This window comes from Pelophylax lessonae (genome assembly GCF_965119305.1).
Source record: "Pelophylax lessonae genome assembly, chromosome: 9".
Classification (NCBI taxonomy): Eukaryota; Metazoa; Chordata; class Amphibia; order Anura; family Ranidae; genus Pelophylax; species Pelophylax lessonae.
The window spans coordinates 108,439,824-108,456,550 of record NC_138776.1 but is presented as its reverse complement, the minus strand read 5'-3'; the positions used below and the strand labels follow the sequence as shown (position 1 = coordinate 108,456,550).

The window sequence follows — 16,727 nt, the reverse complement described above, 5'->3', positions numbered from 1 at the left end:
GGTGAGCACCCAATCTACCAATATATGTGGTGTCCCTTGTGGTTAATAACGGAGCACCAATAATTCCTTCTCCCAGCAGTTAGTAAAGTGGCTGCTATGAAAAATACACAGCTCTTTCTTTTCTTCAGTTGTTCAACACCTGACCCGTTACCAGGCAAACACTGGAATCTGCCCATTCAGAACAGAACACCAAACATGCACGTCTACTCTTGTACTTGTTGGGTCATCTGCACATTCATCTGAACACGCATAAAACGAAGGTCAGAAAACAAATTCCAACCTTCCCAGTTACAAGCTAAAAAATCTCTGAATATAATTGTGTACAATACACAGAACAATTATAACTACCACCTGGTGCAAAGGTTTATTTGTATGGCTACAAGTTCTTTCCGGCCTAATACTGCAATCACACTAAACTCGGTTTCTATTTCAAGCCAATAAAAACACAGTGACAATTATTGCCACTGTCAGCTATAATTCTCATCTGCAAACAGTTAAGTTTATGGGTATACAATGACACATCTATGATGAGCTTGAACTCTGTCTGGACGGATACACAAGGTCACTGGCAGTCATCACTCAGCCTGATGCTATTCCAAGGTGTGGTGACATCTTATACCACTTCTACTCCCACTTTCCACTCAAATAGACACAAAACAAACTCCCAAGTTCAAGCTATTCTGCTACCTGCAGAAGATAAAACAGTGATTCATCCTGCCTGTTCCTCCAGTACATCACAGACATATGTAAGAACACACAGGGCAGATCTCAATGAAAGACAAGGCAGATGAGCAATAGTAGAAGCACTCAGTGATGCAAGCAATGTTTTATATGGCACAGGAAATGCAGCTTAGGGCTGAAATGTGCTCTCTTTTCCAATGTGAAACCAGCATCCTCCTACAGCCATCGCTACATGCCTACTGGCACCAGAGGTACAACGGGGCACCTGGCAAGGGTCAACATATCTTCTCCACTTGCCACTATAACCTATGGGTGAATGCATCTGCCTAGATTAACCATGAAATCACTTGCACAGACAACACAACTGCAAATGCTGTAGAACCAGATATTAAAATGGTACAACTGGGCACCTGGGCTGATTAATCTGTCCTTCACATAGCCGTGACCATCATGTCTTCTCCAGTTGCTACTATATGCAAAGAGAAAACTTATCAGACAAGGCTAACCAACAGCCATAACTAGCTGACTGCAAACACCATATTAACAGTAACAGAGCACCTGGGCTAATCAGTCTGTCCTTCACACAGCAGTGCCCACCATGTTATCTCTAACCACCAATGTAAGCTATGGGTGAAGTCATTAATAGGCTAACCCGCGGTCACATGCACAGTAAAACAGGTTGCAAGCACAATTTAACCCTGTGCCAAAGCTGTAACAGGGACCCTGGGATGATCAGTCTGCCCCTCACATGACTGTGGTCACCATGTTTTCTCCAGTTAACATGGAAGTGGCCATCATGTCTTCCCTACTTAACATGTGAGAGCCATTGTAAGCTATGGGCTAATCATTAGCCCAGGGTAACCCAAAGTGACATACACAGACCCTGACTAAAAGAACCATGTAACAGTACTAGAGGTACAACAGGGCACATGGGCTTATTAGTTTGCCCCTTTCATTGTAGTAGCCATCCTGTCCTCTCCAACTGCCACTGTAAGCTAGGAGTGACCTCAGCCTAGGCCAGTGATGGCGAACCTTAGCACCCCAGATATTTTGGAACTACATTTCCCATGATGCTCAACCACACTGCAGAGTGCATGAGCATCATGGGAAATGTAGTTCCAAAACATCTGGGTTGCCAAGGTTCGCTATCACTGATCTAGGCAAACCTAGAGTAGCATGCCCCGAGAAGCTGACTGCAAGCACCCCATAACCCAGTACTGAAGGAAAACTGGGCACATGGCCTGAACAGTTATCCCTTCCCCTGGCAGTGGCCATCATGCCTTCTCTACATAACATGACAGTGGCCATAATAGCTTCTCCACTAGCCACTGCAAGCAGAATAACCACCAGTACCAAAGTTACAACAGGACACCTAGGTTACCCACCCTGCCCATTACATGACACGGACCATCAAGTCTTCTCCATGTGCCAATGTGAGCTATGGGTGAAGTCATCAGCCCAGGCTAACCAAGTGTCACATGCACAGATAAGCTGACTGCAAGGCCTATGTTAGCGGTATGACACAGTAACAGGGGCTGCTCAGTCTTCCCTTCATATGGCAGTGGCTACCACGTCTTCTCCATTTTCCACTCTAGGCTAACCCACAATCACATGCATAGACTTACCCATTGCAAGCACCATATAACGCAGTACTGGAGGTACAACTGGGAAACCAATCTGACCCTCATGGCACAGTGGGAACGTCTACTTCACTTGCCAATAGAAGCTATGGATAAGGCCCTCAGTTCAGTCTAAGCCACATGCATAGCAAATCTGATTGTAAGCACTATATACCCAGTACTAAATCTGATACCGGTCATCTGGGCTGACCAGTCTGCCCTTCACATAACAGTGGTTGCCATGTCTACTCCATTGCCAATGAAAACTATGGGTGAAGTCATCAGCCAAGGCTAACCCATGGTCACATACACAGACTAGCCCATTTCAAGCACTTCATAAACTGGTACTGGAGGTACAGCAGTGCACCTGGGCAGACCAGTCTGCCTGTCACATGACAGTGGCCGCCATGTCTTCTTCGTGTTATAGCCATAGCAAGCTAGGGGTAAAGTCCTCAGCCCATGCACAAGGCTGATGACCAGAACCCTAACACCTGGTACTAAGCATACAATAGGGCACTTAAGATGCTCAGTTTGCCCCACCTGCCATGGAAGCTATGGGTGATGTTATGAGTCTAGGCTACCCTGTACTCACATGCACAGCCTATGAAGGTCTTCGTCAGGTTACAGCCATGGTAAGCTACCGGTGAAGTCTTCAGCCCATGGTGACCACCCATAGTCACATATTTAGTAAGGCTGATGAAAGAACCATAACACCTGGTACTAAGGATACAACATGGCACCTGGGCTCAGCGGTTTGTCCTTCACATGACAGTGGTCACCATGTCTCCTTCACCCGCCATGGAAGCGAAGGATGAAGTCATCAGTCTAGGCTACCCCATGGTGACATGCACAGACTAGCCCAGTACAAGCCCCATACAGCCTGGTACATGGGGGACCCTGGGATGGTCAGTCTGGCCCTCATATGACAATGGTCACTGCATCTTCCCCACCTGCAGGGGAAGCTAAGGTTGAAGTCATCAGTCTAGGCAACCCTGTATTATATCTTTGTACTGGAGATAAATCAGGCCCCTGGGCTGACCAGTCTGCCCCCACATGACAGTTGGTCATAGCTGCCATGGAAGCTAAGGATGAAGTCATCAGTCTAGGGTACCCCCCCTGGTGACATGCACAGACTAGCCCAGTACCAGCCCCATACCCCCTGGTAGATGAGGGCCCCTGGGATGACATGACAGCGGTCACCATGTCTCCTTTAGCTGCCATGGAAGCTATAGGGATGAAGTCATCAGTCTAGGGTACCCCATGGTGACATGCACAGACTAGCCCAGTACCAGCCCTGGTAGATGAGGGCCCCTGGGATGACAGCGGTCACCATGTCTCCTCCATGTAGCGGTAGGTTTAGTCCCCAGCCCCGGTCACATGCACAGATAGAGCCCGGTCACCCCCCCCCAATGTCAGGTGCGGGTGAAGTCCTCAGACTGATGGGGGTCCCCCGGGTCGGATTGATGATCTCCCCCGGTACACCGATCGATGACCTCCATCATCCACACAGATGAATGAACCGTCTACCTGATCCGGATTGCAGACAGCCGATGTCACCGGGCCCCGATCAGGGATGGGCAGCCTCCTCCAGAGCCGGCATAGGGCGGCGGATCAGCAGCTTTTGTCACCGAGCAAAGGAGGGGATGAACGGCCAGATCTGGGTCATGATAATCGGGAGGTCGCTTACATAAACCGGCCAGCTGGGGAAGAAGAGGGGGGAGGAGGAGGAGAAGAAGGGGGAGACGGCCGCAGGCCTCCTAGTGAACGAGGGGGGGAGGTGGGATCCTCCCCGCAGGCATCGCCGGGGCTTCCCAGGGAGTCGCAGTGCTGAGTGTTGCCGAGGAAGGATGGCGGATCTCGGGGTGGAGGAGGCGGAGCCGATTGTGGAGGAGGAAGGGAGGGAGGAGGATGCTCAGCCCAGGGCGAGCTCGGAGGAGGGCGGGGTCTGTGTGCTGCTAATGTGTCGTCACAGGTGCTGAGCGAGTCACTTCCAGAGAGGATCACATGACTCATCTGTGTATAGGAGGAGGGGGGAGGGCAGACACACAAAGACACTGATCATCCCTCCATGTGTCCGATCACTACACCCTCCATGTGTCCGCACGATCACATCCATCATGGCTCTGTCTGATCGGACATACACACTGCATGGATCCTCATCTGACAGCTCTGCTACAGTTAAATCAGATTGTAGTGTGTAGGACCCCCTAAGATAACCCATACCCATGGTGTCCTTTACTGCTAACTTTATCAACCTTCCTTCAGTCACTGACTGTGCCCTTTATATGTATGCAAAGCCCCAAAAGTATTGGGACACCTGTCTTTACACACATGAACTTTAATGGCATCCCAGTCTGATGCCTCGTACACACGCAACGATTATCGGCCGTCTTTTGTCCAGTGTTGTTGTGTTGGTTGAAATGTGCTCTAGACTGCACACTAATTTTCTCAGCCAACACAAACCAACTTCAGAAGTGATGTCATGTGCTGGTTTACTTTCCGTGTGTTTTTTCTTCTCTGAGCATGCCCATTGCCCAGTCTTGCTCATCAGATTTTTGTCTGCCGAAATCTGTACTGAATGACGGAAAATCGGCCGTTCTGTTGACAGCCAACAAAAATTTTATAGCCTGCACACCAGATTTTGTTCGGCTGAAAAGTCGGAGTCGGTTGTCGAAAGCATCATACTAACAAGCCGAAAATTCATGGCCAATAATCGATGCGTGTGTACAAGGCATTAGTCTGTAGGGTTCAATATTGTGTTGGCCCACCCTTTGCAGCTATAACAGCTTCAACTCCTCTGGGAAGGCTGACCATAAGTTTTAGGAGTGTCTATGGGAATGTTTGACCATTCTTCCAGAAGAGCATTTGTGAGGTCAGGCACTGATGTTGGAGAGAAGGCCTGACTCGCAGCCTCCGCTCCTCCAATTCATCCCAAGGTTTTTCTAGCAGGTTGAAATCAGGACTCTGTGCAGGCCAGTCAATTTTCTTCTCCCCAAACTCACTCATCTATGACTTTATGGACTTTGATCGGTGCACTGGTCCAAATCATTTGGTGGAGGGGGGATTATGGCGTGGAGTTGTTTTCCAGGGCTTGGCCCCTTAGTTCCAGTGAAGGGAAATCTTAAGACGTCAGCATACCAAGACATTTTGGACAATTTCATGCTCCCAACTTTGTGGGAACAGTTTGGAGATGTCCCCTTCCTGTTCCAACATGACTGTGCGCCAGTGCACAAAGCAAGGTCCATAAAGACATGGATGAGCAAGTTTGGGGTGGAGGAACTTGACTGGACCTCAACCTGATAGAACATCTCTGGGATGAATAAGAGTGGAGACTGTGAGCCAGGCCTTCTCGTCCAACATCAGTGCCTGACCTTACAAATGCTCTTCTGGAAGAATGGTCAAACATTCCCAAAGAGTGGGCCAACACCCTACAGACTAAAAGCCGGTACACACAAGAAAACCGGAAGTAAAATTTCATCTGATGAACGATCTGCCGATTTTCTGGTCGTTAGTGTGGTGCTTTCGACAGCCAATTAAGAATTTTCATACAACAAAAGCTGAATGCTATGCGGGCGTCTGACCTGTGGCATTGTTTACTCTTTATTTACTTGTTCTTTTCTTTTTGTCATGGATTTTTGTGTCCTTTGATATTGCTGGTGTTCTACAGCATATTTCAATAAAGTTTACCTTTAAAAAAAATTTAGACAGTAGCCAATGAACCTACCAGCATGTCTTTGGAGTGTGGGAGGAAACTGGATTATCGGGAGGAAACCCACGCAGGTACAAGGCGGCCATGCAAACTCCAGCCAGATGGGGGCCATAGTTTAAATGGATAACTCTAGTTCTGGCAGATGGAAATGCTAACCACTTGTCATTACCGGATGTTCCCTGAACAATTCATGAGGAAAAAGAGTTTATCTCTGCTCATAGTTCAGTTCTTATCTATTGACAGATGGTTCTATGAGATCTTTAGGTTAAAATGCAAAAAAAATAAAATATTTAGAATATAAAATATTAAAGGGTCCATTCACACTAGCGCGACTTGTCAGGCGACTTGGTCGCTTGACAAGTCACAGTCGGTTGCTCGCCATTTAATAGTACAGGACCCATTCTAATAGGAGCGACACAAGTCGCTCCGACTTAGAAAAAGGGTCATGTACTACTTTGGGGCGACCTGGAGGCGACTTGCATTCACTTCAATTATATGAAGTCCCTGCAAGTCGAGCCAAGGTCGCTGTGCACTGCGACTTCACAGGACGCCCCAGCAAGTCGTGTCGCGCCAGTCTGAATGGGCGCTTAGTCTAATAAGAAATGTATTACTTCTCCTATAAAACGGTATTGTTTACAATGATTTTACGATTACAGGGTGAGGATTATTATCCCTGAGAGATCCATTAAATGCAGACAACCCAGATGTAGATAAAATGAAAAGTAGAGTTTCTTGTCAAAAGGTCCTTTCTGACAAAATGTCATTTAGAATGTGACTGGCTTGAATGGGCAAAGTCCCAATGTAAGGTAGATGTAGTATGCTGGTAGATTTTGGCTAAATGGCAGAGTAGAGACCTCCTGTAAGTCAAAAACATGCCAGACAGCGATATTTCTGTATGATTTCATCAACCTGATAAAGGACAATTTGCTCAAATGACCTATTCTCATCTCTATAAAATGTTACAATGTTCACTATTTGTAACTGTTCTACTGAGCCCATTAGATACTACTGTATTCTTAATCCCAAAGCTACAGTGACCTAACCTAACTTGAATAAAATACATTTTTTTTTTTTTAATCTATAATTTAGGCTCCGTTCACACCTGATCGATCCGGATCGTGGGCAGAATTGCCGGGATTCTGCCTGCGATTTCATAACGCGTTTGTGATGTCATTATTTCTTAAATGGCACCCCAAACCTGGAGGGATTTTGCAACGATTGTCAAACGACAAAATGTGCTACAATTGGCAAAAATCGCAACATTAACCGCTCCTGGCTCTGTGCCAAGCTTGGTACATGAGCTTCTTTGGAGCATTTCTGGAGCAGAGGGAGGCCCATTCACATGAATGGTGCTGCTCCAAAAACGCTTCACTAAAAAACACAACATTGCTTAAAAAACAAAGCAGCAGCAGCTGTCGCTGCACTAAGCTCAGGTGTGAATGGAGCCTTAGGCCCCTTTCATACAGGCGGACCGTTCAGATCCGCCTGTCCGTTTTTTTGGCGGATCTGAACGGTCCCCCCATGCATTCCTATGGGGCATCGGATGTCAGCGGAGACATGTCCGCTGACATCCGACCTGATCCGATCCGTCAAATCTGGACGGATGGAAACCCTATTTTCCATCCATCCAGCGGATCGGATCGGATGGGATCGGGTGAGAACGGACTGACGGTCCGTTGACATCCGATTTCCCCCATAGAGATGCATGGGGAACTGTCAGCTGTGTCTCCGCACACAGCGCGGAGACACAGCTGTCCTCCTGCTGCTCAGCGGGGGGGATCGGCGGCTCGATCCCCCGCTGGGAAAAAACGGACGGAGTGTGAGAAAGAGCCCTTATAGCAAACCTATGATTGGCCCATGCAGGCCAATGTAACAGTTTGCTTTAATTCCCTCTCCTCAGCAGTGCACTCAACTTTCCTTCGCTCTCCCAGCACCATTGAAAATACTTGCTTCTTTTGACTACGAAGGAACATGTGACCTGATCTCCTTCCTTTCATGTGACAGCACTGGTGATTAACTGTCACATGGGAGCAGGGAAAGCACCCTCAGCCCTGTGTAAGCTCCAACTAAGGGGACTACAAGTTTACACAGGGCTACTTTTGCTCGCTTTTGGGGGAGCTAAAATAAAAGAGCTCATGCACATGAAAACATTTGCCCATGCAGAATAAAAATGGCATATTTCAGTGCTCTGGTTTCATAGTTGGTGCTGTACGTGCATTTGGGGTACATGTCCCTGTATACGAGTACCACTCAGACATGCACACAGCCGTTATGCCTTTCAGCCTGTCATTGATTTGGACTGGCTGCAGGCAGCAGGTTGTACACACCATCTATGGCTGCTGGGGCACCAAAATAACTTATTTTTGTAGAGGCATAAGTGCCCATACACATGAACCCAAAAGGTAAGTATAATTTGTGAAGCAGAGTGGTTTACAGCAAACCTGCTTCTTTGCCTTGTAATAAAAAATTAAACCTATGAGAGATTACAGACAGGGGATAGAAGAAATCATCCTTGTCCCAGCATGCTCTTCCCTGACCTATGTATAGTCACTGCTTTAGGCCCCTTTCACACTTGTGTGACTTAAAGCGGAGTTACGGCCACAAAATCGACCTTAATCGATTTTGGGCCATCCGCTTGCTTTTTGTCACCTGAAAAATAAATGGATAGTTACGATTTTTATTTTTGTTTACTTACCTTGTTATTGAAGAAAAATATACTCACCTTTCTTCCACTTCCTCTTTGCATTGATTCCTGGGAGCTGAACGTCATCGCTCCCAGGAATCAATGCGCCTGCACCGGCCCCGCTCGTCACTTCCGGTGCGGCGCCGCATTCCCTGCTTAACAGCTTCTGGGCGTGCCCAGAAGCTGTGGAGGGATGACGCGCTGGCCCCGGAAGTGACGAGCGGGGCCGGTGCAGGCGCATTCTGGGAGAACAGAACACAGAAGAGGATGCAGAAGAGGACGTGCTGGCTTCAGCTGCCCACATCCGAGATGGCAGCGCTGGAGAAGAAATTTTAAAAGGTAAGTATTTCTTCTAAAAGGTAAGTGCGACCCGGGACAGTACAGAAGCTATCCATTGTGGAATGTACTAGCCCTGACTATCCCAGGGGTATTTTTATTGAAAAAAAAATGTTGTGGCCGGAACTCGGCTTTAACCACTTAAGCCCCGGAGGATTTGGCTGCTCAAAGACCAGGCCCTATTTTGCGACTCGGCACTGCGTGACTGTAACGGACAATTGCGCAGTCGTGCGACGCTGTACCCAAATTAAATTTATGTCCTTTTTTTCCCACAAATAGAGCTTTCTTTTGGCGCTATTTGATCACCTCTGCGATTTTTACTTTTAGCGCTATAAACAAAAAAAGAGCGACAATTTTGAAAAAATAATATTTTCACATTTTTTTATATAAAATTCTCAAAAAAAAAAAATGTAAAAATCAACATTTAACATTTTAGGCCAATTTGTTTTCTGCTACATATTTTTGGTAAAAAAAAAAAAAAATCGCAATAAGCGTATTTTGATTGGTTTGCGCAAAAGTTATTGCGTTTACCAACTACGGGAAAGATTTGTGTCATTTTCATTGTTTTATTTAACTAGTAATGGCGGCGATCTGTGATTTTTTTTTGCGGGACTGCGACATTGCGGCGGACAGATCCGACCCTTGACTGACATTTTTGACACTTTTGGGGGTACCAGTGACATTACTACAGTAATCAGTGCTATAAATATGCACTGTTACTGTAAAAATGACACTGACAGGGAAGGGGTTAACTTTATTGGTGATCAAGGCGTTAAGTGTGTACCTAGGGGCATGATTCTAACTGTCTGGGGGCGTGAATTGTTAGATCATCACAGAGACATACGATCGTACATAGCAGGATCGCATAGCCTCAGTGATGATCTAAGGGAGAATGACAGACGGCTGTGTTTACATCAGCCGTCTGTCTTACTCCCTCTCCTGAGCGAAATCGCGAGTGGCCGGCGGACATCGGAGCCCCTGGTCACACGCACGGGAAACGAGCGGGGGCGGGAGCGTGCTGGCGGCGTGCACGCTCGCCCCCTACAGGCTCGTGGCCGAGTGATGTACCCATATGTCACTTTGCCCAGGAGAGGCTGACTGCCACAGTACATAGTCGTGCGGCAGTCGGCAAGTGGTTAAAAGTCGCGCAATTTTACAGCGATTTTGACGCGACTTGAAGCAATGCCTATGTCTTTGGACCTCAAAACGCATTAAAATCGGCCAAAAGTACTGCAGGGACTACATTGAAGTCGTTGCGACTTGAAGTCCTGCAGATATGAACGGTACTCATTGGAAATCATGGAGAACGACTTGTGATGCGACTTTGCAGTACCAAATCGCAGGACAAGTCGCACAAGCGTGAAAGGGGCCTTAAAGGAAACCTGTTATTAGAGAAGCATAAATTGCCACTGAGGGTTGCCTGGATGTCAGGCTGACTCTTGCGTCAACACTTTGAAGTCAAAGATCCCAAACAAGTATGCAGATAAGGATTTGATTTGCAAAGTTGTCCTATGTCAGGAACTATGACAGCATTGGAGCCAGAGGTCCAATTTCAAAAGAAGGTCAACAAGCTCTCATGACACAGGTTTACTTTAATGATAAAGGTACAGTTTGTTTTTGTTGTTTACCCTGGCATGTGTGTGTGTGTGTATTATATATATATATATATATATATATATATATATATATATATATATATATATATATATATATATATATATATATATATATATATATATATATATGTGTGTGTGTGTAGATATTTGTATTTTGTTTTAGAATACTTACCATTGTTACCAATTGTTTCAACAAAGCTTGCATGCTTTACCAATATAATCATCCTATAAAGTGATTGTCAAGTTGATTAAAAATCAAAAACAAACATGTCATACAATGGTTTTGCACAGAGTGGATCTGAGCCTTCTCTTCTTGGGTCCCCTGCTGGCGCTCCTGCCTCCTCTCCTCAGTGGTACCCCATTGGAAGCCACTTTATTTGGGGTACCACCTGTGAGCTCATTTCTGAGCTACACTGCCTGCATCCACAGACATAGGCAGCACAGCTCAGCCACTCCCCCATCCTCCCCGTGACAGGACAGGCTCAGCGCTGGATCACGTTAGAACTCAGGCAAGTATAAGGGCGGATGAGGGAGCGATACTCTATACATTGGTTACCTTAAAGTGATTGTAAACCCTCACATGTACCCAGTAAAGTGAATGGTCTCAGATGATACACAGAGATTAAACAAATCCTCCTATATAAGTTATACCTGTCTATCTGCAGTCTTCTCTACTCTACATCCATTCAAAGTACAGAATGTATAAAGCTCATCTAAGCTTTCAGGGGGAAAAAAAAAAGGGGGGGATGGGATGAAATCACACTGCAGAGCTCAGTGAGAAGAGCTCAGAGAGCTGATTGGAGGGAAGAGACAACCCCCCCCCCCCTTTCACAGGAGCAGACAGGAGGCTGTCAATCAGCTTTAGATCCCTACCCTGTCACCTTTTTTCTTTTGGTGTCAGGAAAACTTGTCAGAAGTGATTCATGCTGATAGCAGAGGAATAAAGCAGCAGAGAGAAATGACACATAGTGCTCAGATTTGAGACAAGTAAACACTTTATTTCATGTCAGAGGCTTTCAACCACTTTATTACAGGGAATGCATAAGGGTAAAGAATGTTTAGACTTTAGAAGCACTTTAAATTAGAAAATGTCCTCTGTGGCAAGAATTATTTTTCCTTTAATACTGAAAATGTACACTGTACACAGCTACGAAAAATCAAATAAAACTTTCCTACACAAACTGATGGTTACTAATATGTTGTTAAACAGCTTGGAGGGGGTGTTTTTATCTCCCAAGGAAAAGGACTAAAACTGTTGGAGAATTTCTAATTCCTCCAGTAAAACAGAGCCGCCTTTGTTGCCTGGTACTATCAGTCTCCTACAGATTCCAACTGTTCACTGAGCTGCACTCAGCTAACCGCCTTACCTTCAATTACTGTCTTGGCTGGAAGCCTGCAAATGCTTGTTGTGCAAGAAACACTGTGTCCTCTGCTGTAGTGCAGGTCGTTTGGAGCAGACTTTTAGTGTGCCATAAAAATGGATTCTCATACAGGTTATAAATATCCAGGACTTGGGACCGGAGAAAGATATCCAGGCAGTGACAGATTAAAGGCCGGAAAGAATACACACCATTGAAGAACTGATCAGTGACAGCTCACATAGGGGCCCATGTGTAGTCCTAAAAATGACAGCGTCTTCACTGCTCAGCTCAGTGAACACCCCCGGTAGGTCCAATTACCTGGACACATATCCCTCCAGAGACACTGGGGCAGACCTATAACAACTGCAGGAAATATGGCTGATGCTGATCAGAGGTCAGTCCTATCCTTCCAGAGACACTTGGGCAGACCTATAACTAAAGGAAATATGGCTGATGCTGATCAGAGGTCAGTCCTATCCTTCCAGAGACACTGGGGCAGACCTATAACTAAAGGAAATATGGCTGATGCTGATCAGAGGTCAGTCCTATCCTTCCAGAGACACTGGGGCAGATCTATAACTAAAGGAAATATGGCGGATGCTGATCGGAGGTCAGTCCTATCCTTCCACAGACACTTGGGTAGACCTATAACTAAAGGAAATATGGCTGATGCTGATCAGAGGTCAGTCCTATCCTTCCACAGACACTGGGGCAGACCTATAACCAAAGGAAATATGGCTGATGCTGAGGGTGGGGAACTTTTCACTTCTGATAGTGGGGGCTCTTGACATCTAATGTAAAGGGGAGTGCGGTGCTCTGGACATCTAATCTTACAGATACAACTGGCCCTTTGAGGGCAACCATAATGCTAATGTGGCCCACGATGAAATTGGGTTTGACACACCTGGCATAGAGCAATGCACATGACTGCAACAAACATGCACTGATCAATCCAAACAAACAAAAGGGAGGGGGGAAAGAAGAGGTTTGGGAGTGCATGGGAGTTTGTTACAGGGGGTAGAAGACGCAGTAGGAAACTACTTTATGAAAACTAGATTACATGACCATTAAGCAGAAGTAAACTGTGGCTTTCAAAAAAATAAAAATAAAATCCCCTGCAAGGCAATGGGATAAAATTGCTAGTATGCATTGCATACTAGGACATTATGAAATACTCACCTTAGAACGAAACCCTCCAGCGGTGTGCTGTCACTACTGACAGGACTTCCATCTTCCCCTGGTCTTCCTTCCAGGTTTGTGGGCTCTGGCTTCACTCCTACACATGCGCACAGAAGCCCTCGGCAATATAAACAAAGCATATTTATTCACTGTACCTAAAGGAAAGCCTTATTAGAGGCTCACCTGTAGGTACAAGATCAAACTAGGAGTTTATTACCACTTTAAAAGGATGTGCATGGGTTCATTTTAGGGAATAAAGATATTGTTTAATTTTACTGAATGATCTCTACTGTTACTCTGAGAAGTGTGACTGAGCTTACAGAGCTGCTGACTATAAATATAGCCAAACAAGATACTTCATTTAAACTGGAACTTTACACATAACAACTTGATAAAAAAAATATGTTCTTTAGCAAGCAACATACATTCCACATTAATAATTATGCTCCCAAAATTACTGTGTGCTGTAAATTGCCTCAAGCGTTGCTCTCGTTTCTTCTTGCTGGAGGCTGCCATTTTGCTTAAACCCAGATCCCCTGAGCAGTAGTAAATCTGTAGGCTGTCAGCAGATTGGCCTCTAATGGCTCAGAGTTTCAGCAAAATGCCAAAAATGGAGAGCAATTGAACATGTGCACACCAAGGTGAGACAATGTGTTTCTGGATTTTAAACAGTACAGGCATTTATTCCTAATGTTTTACATAGCTATACCTGCGAAAGGGGCCAGCCTGACATGATCTAGCAGGACTTCATTGTCTAACTTATGGCACTTTTCCACTGCAAGTACCGGCTCGGCTCCACTCGGCCCCGCTTGGCTCGGTTTGGTTTTCCACTGCATGGTACGGTGTTGGAACGGTTTGGTACGGTTTGCTTTTCCACTAATAGTAAGTGGGTGGGATAACAACGATTCTCTGACCAATCAGTGGCTAGTAGTGACAAACAGTCAAGGCTGCATGAAAAAGGATTGTGGGATATGGTACCGGTACGGCCCTCTTGGAACCACAACCGAGGTGGTACTGTTTAAGCGAGCCGTACCATTCCGTTCCATGTAGTGGAAAAGTGCCGCCGTACCGTACCGAACTGTTCCAACACCGTACCATGTGGTACCATGCAGGAGAAAAGCGCAAAAGCGAGCCAAACCGTTCGGTTCCATGCAGTGGAAAAGCGCCATAAATTCCACATTCTCTGCAATAGTGATTGTAAAGTCTCGTTTTTGTTTTTTATTAAAATAACATATTATACTTACCTCCTGGGTGCAGTTGGTTTTGCACACAGCAGTCCAGATCATCCTCTTATCGGGTCCCTGGCTGCAGCTCCTGACCCCCTCCCTCTTGCTATGGGGGCACCCAAGCCAAGCAGCAGCTCCATGTATCCATTCAGACACGGAGCTGCCGTTTCTCCTTGCCCCCTTCACTCTCCTGATTGGCCGAGTTTGATTGACAGCAGCAGGAGCCAATGGCGCTGCTGCTGTGTCTCTAACTGAGCAAGTCCCGGATGGCTGAGGCACTCATGGACATCGCTGGATAGAGATAGACCTCAGGTAAGTATTAGGGGGGCTGCTGCACACCGAAGGCTTTTTATCTTTACTTTACAACCCCTTTAGGGTAAAAAAAAAAAAAACCTTCTGAGCGCAGCCACCCAGAGAAAACAAATACAGAATCATCATGTCATGGGTTTGGTCACATATTCCTAGAATGTATATGCAAAGGGGCACTGCCAGGATTTTATTTATTCTTTTTTTTTTTTTATTTGGAATGGATTTATTCTGGAGATTGATTTTGCATTATACTATACAGTCTTTGCAAACTACAAATTGCTCTTGGTGGAATTTTTTCTAATTTCTGATAAGACCAAATCAGAGTTCAGCTTCTTAAAACACAGGATTACATAGTCTGAACTTCCCACTGGTTCAGCAACGCAAAGTTCACTGGCCTGATTAAAGCAAACAAGACTTCGCTTGTACCTGTCATGAAACTGACTCCCACATGCTCTTTGTTTGCGTGGAGTTGGCACAAAATAATATTGCCAGTTAAAGAGGAACTTCTTGGTAGCTGCAGTTGGAAATCCAAGTCAAACTGAAAGGTGATGAAAAAACTGCACTGGTAGTGATGCTGAAATCATGGTTCAGAAGAACAGAAAATGTCAGCTCCATGAAAACTAAAAGTCTTCCCTGCATTATAATGGTCAAATTCTTGTTTCTATCTAGTGGACAGGAAAAGCACCTACTTATCTGATCTTCTGCTCTGACAGTGGACTTTCCCTTGGCATCCCCATGTCAAATATAGGCCTAAGGTCCTGCATTGGTCCCAATAACATCAGAGGGCCTTAGGCTGCTGGAGTGCCATTGAGAAAAGGCTGCAGGGACCAGTGTAGAGGAGAAGAGGAGACTGCAGATGATCAGGAACGTAAACAGTCTTACCTGGACGCCTAGACTGGAAACAGCAGGTAGCCCTGGCAGTGTGGACCCAGCCCCACTGCAAAGTAAGACTGTTTTATGTGAGAGTTTTGTCCTAAAGAACAAGTTCCTAAACTGTATTCAAAGAAAGAAAAATAGCTCCTTGACATATACCAGGGCACTGCTGAAGAGCCAGCGACTGGCGTTCTTCTCCCGTGTGGTTATGTGCAGTGCAGACTGCAAGATCTTGTCACTGATGTCATATCTAGCACAAGTGGCATATTATGTTCTTAAATAGGACATTTCTATCCTTTAGCAGACTGACCTCTATTTTGTAGAATAATGCTGGAAGAACAAGTTGCATAGTAAACTACCAAGTGCTGAAGTAAATGGCTTCTCCTAATGAGTATTACTCACAATAACCTCATTGATGCCAGCTGGCCTTTGACCACACACACGCACAAGCCAGTACAGTCACTAGAAGATCACATTTACAGCCATTCACTATATCCATCTAATAGACTGAGATTACATTTTTCCTCCTTCTGGGACAACAGGCGTAATGCAATTTCCAGTCAGTCAGACTGAAAACAGCCAACAAATCAAAGGCAGTGGGGAGGAAAGAAGTTAAAAATACTTTTTTAATAAAGCCTTTTTTTATGGTGTGAGTGAGGCTAAAGGACAAGGCTGAATGAGAATACAAAATGGGGGTGTCACCGAAAGCAACCAGGGCTTCATTTTTATTTTTTACAAGGGAGTTTTTTTCCATTTTAGAATGATTTAGAAGCATATAATAAAGACACAAAAGCATTTCTTACTTGCATTTTATCTCATTCTTTCATATTTATTTTTAAGGCCCATAAGCATGCATAGCCCTCCAGGTTGATTATAAATGTGTAACATCTTTAACAATCACTGTATCTGATGTTCAAACCTGCTTTAGAAAATGACAGGGTACTGAAAGTCTCCCAAGTGTGACGTTGCTGCCCATAGTAAATACTCAAATTGTTGTGTGTTTAAAGCTGGAGAAAAAACAATCTTGCAGTGCAGGGGAACCTTTGTTCTCTTGACCTATTGTGTGGGTGTCATTCAGAGTTGTCGCTTTGCTTAAAGATTGTGGTGAAGGAAAAGTAAAAATTAAATTTTGCAA

General features: G+C 45.4%; 1 protein-coding gene across 2 annotated transcripts in view; it reads right to left on the bottom strand.

Moving 5' to 3' along the window:
* JMJD1C (jumonji domain containing 1C) overlaps nucleotides 1-16,727 on the bottom strand; it is a 490,497-nt gene that overhangs the window by 200,169 nt on the left and 273,601 nt on the right. The window contains exon 1 of one of the 2 annotated variants that reach the window (XM_082267996.1): nucleotides 3,828-4,182. The exons of the other annotated variant lie outside the window; for it this stretch is intronic. The gene's annotated coding sequence lies outside the window, so the exon portion shown is untranslated. Of the gene's footprint in view, nucleotides 1-3,827; nucleotides 4,183-16,727 lie in introns of those variants that run through there. 2 annotated transcript variants of the gene reach the window in all.